Source organism: Schistocerca americana, chromosome 1 (assembly GCF_021461395.2).
Source record: "Schistocerca americana isolate TAMUIC-IGC-003095 chromosome 1, iqSchAmer2.1, whole genome shotgun sequence".
Taxonomy (NCBI): Eukaryota; Metazoa; Arthropoda; class Insecta; order Orthoptera; family Acrididae; genus Schistocerca; species Schistocerca americana.
The window spans coordinates 590,280,129-590,291,120 of record NC_060119.1 but is presented as its reverse complement, the minus strand read 5'-3'; the positions used below and the strand labels follow the sequence as shown (position 1 = coordinate 590,291,120).

At 41.8% G+C, this 10,992-nt stretch overlaps 1 pseudogene; it reads left to right on the top strand.

Moving 5' to 3' along the window:
• The first annotated feature begins 1,481 nt into the window (after positions 1–1,481).
• On the top strand, positions 1,482–1,599 carry LOC124560785 (annotated as a pseudogene).
• The last annotated feature ends 9,393 nt before the right edge of the window (positions 1,600–10,992 follow it).

The following is a 10,992-nucleotide window of genomic DNA, read 5'->3' as shown; positions in this document are numbered from 1 at the left end:
CTTGTATTGTATACACGTAGCAAAAGAAAACTTAATCCTAATGAATCTGTTTTTACTTGGATAAAAGGTAAAGGTGTATGTGAATATGTAAAATTTGTTGGTGATTGTGCAATGCTGGAGCTCATCCTGCAGATACTTATTTAAAGAGCTAGAGATCTTCACTGTAGCCTCGCAATATATATATATATATATATATATATATATATATATATATATATATATATTCACTTATGAAATTTGTTATTAACGATCCGAACGAATTCAAAAGTAACAGCAGTGTGCATGGCTACAACACTAGGAGAAAGGATGATCTTCACTACTCAAGGTTAAATCTAACTTTGGCTCAGAAGGGGGTAAATTATGCTGTCAGAAAAGTGTTTGGGCACTTACCTAATAGCATCAAAAGTCTGACAGATAGCCATATAGCATTTAAAAGGAAATTAAAAGAATTCCTTAATGGCAACTCCTTCTGCTCATTAGACGAATTTTTGGATATAGTAAGTGGGTAATTTCCCCAACACCCACAATAACAACAAAAAATTGAGTGTCGTGTAATATTTTGTGTAATGTAATATCTTGTATAGACACCTTTTATTAACCTGATACGTTCCACATCATTACGAAGTGTCGTATCCATGATCTATGGAACAAGTACTAACCTAATCTAATCTAATGTAATCTTTATCAGCCATGTGACTGTAGCATCAATTTGAGTGAGTGAATTCGATCGCCTCTGTGACTGCCAGAGCGGCTGGCGACGCTCTGACAAGGGTATCCGCTGTAGTGCAGAATCTGGGGGCTGCTGCTTCCAGATACTGCGTCAGCAGCCGGCGACACGGGGGCCGAGCGCTGGGAGCGAACAGCTGGCGGCCGCGGCGGCGCGGCGCCTGGGGCGACGCCTGCTGTGCCGCGCCGCACCACACCGCGCCACGCCGCGCTGCCAGCCGCGCTTCCCACGGGCGGCCGCCCCCGGCAACGCGATACGGCGGGGGAGGCGTACCACAGCACGCGGCCGCTTGTTTTGACAGCAGCTCCGGGCGTAAACGCTGTTGTCTCGCTCACCGGTGCGTACATTGTGCTGACAGCATTAAGCCAGACAAGCACGGAGAATACTAAGGAGGCGCTACAAGCGTAGCGATTGCTTGGACTCATTTGATAACGTTTAAAACTCCTTATAATTCAGATATTCATCCATTTCTCTTGCAGATGTAAACAACAAAATCGTTACGCCCTTACGTTAGCTCCCTCCCTTGATTAATCCGTGTTTGTGGACTGTGTTTACCAACTAACCTCAAGCACCCGCCAATCACAGTGTATGACACAAAAGTTCCCTCGAGGTACTTTGTGTCGTCAGTGACACATTGTACATCTTCATATATTTGTTCAAGCATCTTTGGTGAATAGATGGACACGACTGTGTTAATTTATTCATTTCATAACGCAAATCCATTTTTCTTTTCCTTAGTACGTTGTTGTTAGTTGCCAACGGCCTTGCCGCAGTGGTAACACCGGTTCCCGTCAGATCACCGAACCTAAGCGCTGTCGGTTTGGGCTAGCACTTGGATGGGTGACCATCCAGTATGCCGAACGCTGTTGGCAAGCGGGGTGAGACAAACTGAAGAGCTACTTGATTGAGAAGTAGCGGCTTCGGTCTCGGAAACTGACAGGCGGCCGGGAGAGCGGTGTGCAAACCACATGGTCCCCCATTTCCGCATCCAGTAACGCCTGTGAGCTGAGGATGACACGGCGGCCAGTCGGTACCTTTGGGCCTTCATGGCCTGTGCGGGAGGAGTGCATTTTTTTTTTTCAGTTGTTGTTAGTTATAAATGAGTGAGTGTTTTGGTTGTGGTTCCGTGAGTAGAGCAGCTACAGTGCAGAGCTACATGTTCTACTTAAGCCTTCGTGTCAGTCTTATACTTAGGGTGCTGCTGTGGTGGTAGACTCTTCGGTTTTCGTAGGAGCCTCCTTCCCCCGCCAGGGATGAGCAGAGAGACTGTTACTCTGCATTCCGCCATTATTCAGCATTCTGTTTCCCGCTGGTTTTGGAGGATGGACGAACTCTGTGCATGTCTCCATCAGATCGTTTGATAAATTGAGAGTATATGATATATCGTAATTAAAATCATTAATTTCTTTTGTTAGGATATTCGTAGTCAGGAATATGTTTCGATCACATTTTGTTATTACTTTTCAAGGAAGTTGAGTGGTTACGACTTCGGTTCCTAAGGAGCGCGTGGTGCTCATTTCAGTCCACCGGTATGAAGTTAATTAAGTCGTGCCATCAGCACATTCAGTGTTGTGGACTTCAGATTACGCTTAACTTTCATTTGTTAATTTTCGTTGACCTTTTTGCAGTTTATTTGACGATTTGCCTTTTTGATAAGAGCCTCACACATTTTTTATCAGGCAAACATGTGGACGCAAGCATTATATCTTAGTGTAGGCACTTTCATGCGCTTGTTTCAGCTTAGGTTTTTGATCGAGTGAGCAGTATTTGAGTATTCTAGCGTGTGGAATTATCTGATGTTATTTTATTTTGTTTTATTTATTTTTGCTTTCTTGGTCATTGTCACCATGTTCCCAAGAGAGCACAACTGCACGGAGAATGTGCTCTCTGTTTTCTAAGTTAGTTGAGGATAGGACATGCGTGTCACATGTGTGCAGTTCTGCTATTAATCCAAGAACGATACAACCTGGTGGGTACATAATGACACCATTGAGTTCCGATCACCCACAAGGTGCTTGCTGCACAGTCAATGAGCGATGATCGCTCTTGCAGAATTTCATGGCAGGCTAAGTGTGTGTTGGTGTGCAGTTAATTTATTCATTTAATACTGCAAATCCATTTTTCTTTTCATTAATACGTTGTTGTTAGTTAAACGAGAATTACCATCAGGTTGTTCGTGGTAATAATTTCAGTCAACTAGCTCCACCTGACAATGGAGTCCTGAGCAGATTGATCCCCTGAAATAACATCGACTGGGTCACTAATCTCCGTTTGTATTTTATGTTGTGCTATGTTGTCCAAGATTAAAGTAACAAATTAATTAAATAAACTTTCAAGCTACTCCCCTTTCATTCAGTACTGTTGATTTACACGTATTTTAAGTCGAGTATTTTTGTCTGTTCCATTTCCATTTTTTGTCAAATGATATCTTGCGTTTACGTACTGACTGTTCCCGCCGAATCTATTTATATTCCTCTGGGCGTATTGTGTGCACACTTATTTGAAATAGTAGCCATTAACCATTGTATGAGTAGCATGAGTATGGAAGTTAGATATAAGAAGCATCTTAATCCCAGTAACAACATATTTTCCTCCCAGTGCCGTGCCTACTACATTACAAGACCGCTTAGGCATAGGCGTTGAGAGCCCTCAGAGCATGACATGTTGTGTATGTTTTGTTTACCTTTGGGGTTTGTTCAGTTTGGGCAGAGTTACGTCATAACTTGTATCTTTAAACGAGAATTACCATCAGGTTGTTCGTGGTAGTAATTTCAGTCACCTGTCCCCACCTGACAATGCAATCCTGAGCAGATTGATCCCCTGAAATAACATCGATTGAGTCACTAATTAAATTAGAATCCTATGTGGATTTTTATTGTGTCAGACTTTGCGGCAAACCGTTCCATTCCCTTCTCCGTTTGGTGGCTTGCTCTCTCCCTTTGTGTTGTCTGTTGTGCTATGTTGTCCAAGATTAAAGAAACTAACTAATTAAATGAACTTTCAAGTTACTGCCTTTAATTATCAGTAAGCACTGAATCAAAGAAGGTAATGGGATCATGAGCAGTTATAGAAACTCTAATGCATTCTGTCAGACAATGACGAACAGGAATATTTGACACACTATTGGCTTTCATCGGTCGAATCCATTTCAGTGCAGTACAAACAAAAGAGAGATAGTCCCACTCTACAGAGTCACAGCTCGCACTCTACTTACAGCACAACATTTAGTGAGTGAGAAGACGACACAACAAATATACGCTACTGATCAAAAGTATCCGGACATCTCCACGTAACGCGGAACAGACCGCTAGATGTCACAAGAGGTGAATTGAGCTCCAAAGCACCACAATCAAACCAGCTAGTAAAATACTCCACAACGATGTAAAGGTCGATTAGCTTCTCGTAAGCCACACGTAGCAAATCCTAAGCGACTCCTGAGAAGGTGTAAACAGCGACGCCGCTAGACAAATAGTTCAAATGGATCTGAGCACTAAGGGACTTAACTTCTGAGGTCATCAGTCCCGTAGAACTTAGAACTACTTAAACCTAACCAACCTAAGTACATCACACACACCCATGCCCGAGGCAGGATTCGAACCTGCGACCGTAGCGGTCACGCGGTTCCAGACTGTAGCGCCTAGAACCGCTCGGCCACCGCGGGCCACTGGTTCTCTGTGATCTAGTGCCATGAATAATGCTATACCCTGTGGCACCCCGATGGAAATAGAATACGTTACCTGCATCATGTGAAGTGCCAATAGTTTCGGAAGGAGGAGACGATGATACAGTAAGCATTCTTTTTTTTCTTCTTGTGATGAATGTGTGGTCACCACTTTTTAAGAAAACGCTAAGTGCGAAAGTATATTGTCACACTTTACAACACTGTGTGCTGCATGCGGTAGAGGAGCAGTTCTGAGACCACGATTGCTTGTAACTGCTTGTATCAGCACACGCGAAGTGAAGGTTTATGGACAACAACAATCCAAAAATTAACTGGCCTTTCCAGAGTTCGTACCTGAAACCTATGGAAAAAATTTGGGATGAGTTTGAAGGTAGATTTCGCTCCAGACCCTAGCGTCCAACATCACTACCTGCTCGGCTTTTGGCGCTTGAGGAAGAATGGACAAGCGTTCCTCCACAGACATCCATTCATCTGCTCTATGAAATCCTGCCGGATATTACTTGTGATTGCCTGTGGCAGTCTACCCATATTTTTGTGGAACGATATAAACGGCGGGGAAAGTTATAAAGTTCGCATTTATACATCTCATCAAAGTGATCCCAGAAGAGTTCAGTCCGTCATAAAGGTGAACGGAGGAAACACCTCATTCTAACGTCCACTAATAAAAGTCCGGATACTTTTGATCAGATGGTGTAAAAAGAGAGGTATACTTTCTGAAACACAGCAACAACCTACACCCAAAGTCAACATTATAAGAGCCCTAGCACATCCAAAAGACACGGAATAAAAGTGAAAACGTAATATATGAGCACACAACACTCCATAACAAGACAGTCTTTACCTCCATAAAACGACTTGTATTGTGATACTGGCAGCTGGACAACAACCGTAGCTTTCCTCTGAAGATGCTTGCTTCTACTAGTAAGGTGTCCAGTTTTTGCAGCCATGAATGAATGAATTTGATAATTCCTATTACTTAGTATATGATCGCATTTTATGTGGGATTATCGAATTATTAATCATTTATTGGTTGATACTAGGTAGCCTCATACTAACATTTATGTAGGGGTGCATGCCTTGAGTGTAATTTCACACTGGCTATGATGGCAGGGCAAGTGGGCCTTCGCAGTCTCCAAAACAACAAGGTTGCAGGCAGGGCAGTTTGCGGCTCTGAAAAGAGGACGCCATGCGTTTACTGGCATTGTTCTGCCGCCTGTCAAGAAGCAGGTGGAAAGGGGTTTCTCGCGGGGGACCTCGGGTTACTACGGAGGCGGAGTCGAGACAGTGCTGAGAGCATAAGTTTGTAGAGATAGCAACAGCCTTCTTTTAGCATGAAGGAATGCCTGCCACAAATGCGAGGTAACAGCCCCAGAAGTTCTCACGCCAGACGCTGAGAAGTATTCCCGCCAAAAGACACAGAAGCGTAGCTGGTTGGCTGAATTGTAGATGAAGGAGATGTTACAATTTCTTCTAACAGTATCTACTGAACTAAGAGCTTTTGAGACATTGCAGGCAAGGCGTCAGAGAACGGTCTCACCATTAGATTGGAAAGTGCTACTCTCGCCACTAGGAACGGCATCATTCGTTTCTCTGCCAACATCTGTCTTCTTCGCAGAAATTGGGCAATAAGAAATGCTTCTTTACGATTGCACACTTGAGTCGAGTCTCTGTGCATCTGACTTATGAGCTAACAGAATTCGTGTCTGGCATAGTACGCAAGTAGCTTCAACCGTAGGAGTTTGCGAACACTGTTTTGCGTCCTCTGTGTGGTCGGAATTTTTTGCTATGCAACGCACTTCGCAAGGCTGCGGATAGCACCGAGCACGTAGGCGCTGTGGAATTGCTCGTCCCACCGCTGTATTGGGTGGTATAAGCACCACGGCTTGACAGATAGGAAATCCTTACAGTAAATGTGTTAAGTTCCATTTCATTGATTGGAAAGCTCTTTATTGTCAGTTCTATTCAGGATGGAGACTTTCTTAGCTTAGAATCTAATTAGTATCAACCACTTAGTGTTTCCGTGTTTGAAATGGCAGCGTGACTTCGGGTCACGTTGTAGATATGTTGCCAGTCTCAAACTTAGATTAATAAGTATAACCTAACGTTCTATGCCCATATTTGTTCAATTTGCATATTTTAGAGTTTTTTTTATGATAAATATCTTATCAGCACTCAGATTTTCTACTTTTCCTAGTATTAGACTCATAATGATCCTAATTAAGCTACAGTGGAGTATTGTCTCAACTTGGGGAACGAATCCACATGTTACTTCCAATTCAGATTGTCAGCGTAGGGGTTAATTTTTCTCAGATTTTAGGTGGGACCACACCGTTGCGAACACTGCATTCACAGCTATCTCACCTACATACGCAACTGGGGGTAACAATGGGACGTTTTCGATCATGACCTAAGATCTTGCGTAAACAGGAATTTTTGAGAATCATTTTGTTGTAGAATTATTTGATTGGAGGATTGGCAACAACTGGCTCAATAATTTTTAAAATTAAATTGTATGGAACTTTAACTAGGTTTCTTAGATTTGTAATTAGTAATTTTCAATACAAGTGGCACAATAATTTGCATGTAATTGTTCTGCTGCACACTAATCACATTTTACATTTTAGAGGATTTTTAGTGTGTTCTCACCCCAAACAATTCTGTTGTTTTCTCGTCGCTGTGTTTTGTCATTGTTTTGTTTTATCTGTGATTATGTGTGGTTAGGACAGAAGTCTGTACAGATCGTTAGGGTAGTGTAATATGTCTGGAACTGATAGGCATAACCCTATACAGGTCAGATTTAATTAGTGTGTAGGGATTTTCATATGTTTTGTGTGATGAGTTTCGATTTAGAATTGATTGTAGTCTTCATGTTAACACGCAGCAAGTCGCGTAAAGCGAGTAAACAGAGTAGGTTAAAAATTGCGATGAAATGGCAGAAAGGCGTGATGTACGCTGAAATATCTTGGATAACGCGAATACAATTATTCCAACTGGATGACAGGATCCGGAGCATGAATTACATTGTTCTGATAATACTAACAACGATTATATAATGGGAGATCGGTTAGATAACGAAGAACAGACGAGCAGGCATGCAACGGTTGTGGTATGGTTTCGAAACTATCCGGAAGACAAATCAGATAGTCAGAAACTACAGAGAAGGTATTTCAGCAGGAACTGTCGTATGCGTTCGGATGAGGTAGTCCGAAGGGAATATGTGGACGAGAAATGTTTCATAGGAAAGGAAAAGAATTCACGAGAAAGGAGACTCTCACCCGTCAGTGTGGATGCAGGGAGAGAAACGTGAGGCAGAAAAAGTAATGAGTTATCGTGCATAGTGATTAGCTGAGATAATTAAAACGAGACGGAGAAGCGAATACGAAACTTCGGAAAAATAAGATTTATAAGAAATGTAAAAAGGTACAGGAAGTAGGAGAGGTAAAAGGAAGAAGAATTGAACAGCTGGAGAACCAAATGTTGATATTCCGTGCGGAATTAAAACAAGGCGTTTCAGACGCGAAGAAACAAGCAGAAGAGGCGAGAATAATCGCAACAGGTGCAAAATGTATTGCACAGGAAACACGGGCAGAATCATCATGTACCTCATAAGTGGAGGAAACTATTCTAAGACAAATTCGAAGGAAAGTAAAAAAGCAAGAACAGGAGAAAAAGAGTCCTGTGTCGAACCAGACGGAAACGGACACACGGGACGCGGTGTCACGAGTACAGTCGATGGATCTCAGATCCAGCTTCTGGCGGATCAAAGTGGCACCTGAATGTCGAAAATACACGTTCTTAATTGCGTTTGGCACGTGCTTTTCATTCGCGACCTAGGGAAACTAAGGGACTCAATAAATCGTTAATCGATGACATTCTAGCAGGAGAAAGACCATGAAAACAACACAATCAGGTCCTTGGAGCCCTACTTGACAAAATGTGAGAAGATGGAATAACGGCATTAACAAACCCCATGTCAGGACAAGGCAAGTCCACTAGCTGGGCGCATCATTTCGGAGGAAGGGATAGCGCCCGACCTGGAAAAATTGTAGACCGCAGCTGAATTTGCAATGTCACAAACACATGAAGAACTTTGTACGTTTATAATCACTGTAAACATTTACAAAAGATTCATTTACATAAAGGATCCAGCTACACCCAGACTTCGTACCATGACAGGAAAGAAAACACCGTTTGCATGGGACGAGATCGCAGATAGGCAGTTTAGCAAGGTTTCTGTCACACCTAAAACCTGCTGAAGATTTTCATATGGCCACAAACAACTCTAAGACAGATGTTGGCATATTAAAATTCCAAAAGTATGAAGAAAATTGTCAACTGACTCACAAGACGATTGCATTCGGGTGGTGTGAACACACAAAGATACTTGCAAACAGAATGTCATCAGCATGGTATACCCTTAGAATCCTACCATCAGTGTGTAACATGTAGTGCCTTTTAGTTACATATTATTCGTATGTACGCTCAATTCTTAGCTATGGCATACTTTTTGGGGAACAAACGCACAAAACATGAACACAATTTTCAAACTCCAGAAAAGAGCCATAAGAATAATAACCAAAAATACTACCCGAGTTCATTGTAAAGATCTGTTCAAAACACTGGGGATTTTAACTGCTCCATGTGAATACATTTACCAGTCAGTTGTACACATCAAAAATAACATTGGTAATTGCTGCACAAACAGCTCTGTCCATGACCATGCAACAAGAGATAGACTCGACTTACATTTACCAAGAAAAAATAAACATAAAACTCAAAACAGCATTTTCTACCAAGGAATAAAGCTGTACAATAAATTAACAAAAAAGATTAAAGAAATTGCAAAAATACACTTATTTAAAAAAGCAGCTAAAAAGTACCTGTTATGCAATACATTTTATACATTGAAGGATTGCTTAGATAAAACAGATTAGGGATTTGATATAAAAATATTCTACAAATAAATAATAATAATAATAATAATTTTAAAACATCCAACATTCCACATAACACATTCACTTTATGTTTTTTTCCTTCTTTTTTCCTTTCTAGAAATCTTTACCCCCCAAGCTATGCAGATCACAATACTAACACCTCTTCCTCTTTCTGCGCTCAACATCTCACTAATTATGGAGGGATGCTGACTCAGTTTTTCAGGACAGCAAATGGGAAGTTGCGGTACAGAAAATGGCCCAGAGATCACCAGTGTGTGTGTGTGTGTGTGTGTGTGTGTGTGTGTGTGTGTAGTGAGTGAAGTGTTATGATGCGTAAAATAATGCTAAGGATTACTGTAGGTCCTGACTTCCGACAAAGTTCTTGTCGCACAAAATGGGCTTTACAGTTCTTTGCCTTCGATATTTGGTGTTGCTTCGCACCTTCCTACCTAAAATTCACCGTTCAAACGATCAATATTTCTGACTATTCAAAATTATCAAAGGGAACACAGCTTTGTGGCGATGTTTGAGTTACGTCTTTGCGGTATTCTGCCACGTTTTTTCAGATGTGTTTCTTCAAATGAATAACTTGTTTGAAACTTTTGCTACTTCTCTTTCCCTTGCTTCGAGTTGGTTACAGTCTCACAAATTACTTAACGTCTTCATTCTATACTATCTTAATTTTATTGATAAATTCTAGATGCTACGCTTTCTATTCTTCAAATGGCTTTAAGTGGCTGAAATGGTGGGCCCCTGTTGAATTCCGGCATTTGAGACCTTTCAGTTCCGCTACGTTAGCATGGGGGCCTTACACTTGTCTGTAGCACGCGGTGAAAAATTTGAGAAAAGCGCTCTTTTGCCTGTTTGACTAACAGTTGGTTTTTACGAGGAATGTTTGCCCCTCGAAAAACTCTCTCACCATTTCCGATTTATCAGCTCCCTCTTTCCTATTTTTGGTTCGCTTCTCAGATGTTGCGGAGTGCTTGCTTGACTATTTCCTGATGCGTCAGTCTTCCTGCTGGTGGGAAGTCCGCTACAGTATGTCTCACATTAACTCTGGAGCCTGCTTATGCTTTATCGGTGGCAGCCAGATTGTGCTATGAGGTAGCTCCTTTACGACATCGTGAAAGTCTTTCAAGTACACGTGCCAGGTTGCATGTTTCTTTTCGCAATAAAACCTGCATAAGTTCCCGAATATTTCTTTATACGCTCTCAAGGGTTAAGGTTGGCGGTACTAACTGATGTACCAATTTTATGGTTGCTCAGTGGGTCCTGCCGCGTTTGTAACCGGTACTGGGTGGCCATTATCAGACAGAATTCGATTGACAAACCCCACTTGTACAAGAAAGTCTTTGCACAGTGCCGTGCTTATCGACAGCCCTTCGATTTTTTTTTTCAGTGATGTGAGTGTCACGTTATCCGAGGTTATTCTCTGCCGATACCATAATGTAAATAAATCCTCGTGACTTGCGCTGTATGGGGCCCATCAAAATGAAAGCAGTGATTTCCTGTTGGTACAATCAGATACAATGATGCCCGCGTCTGCACTATTGCTGTTTTTGGTTTCTGAAAGTCTTTACACACAGACTCTTTCCCCATCCCAGAGACACCTCTTCAAGGGATCCATGGAAAACGATAAATGTAATGTA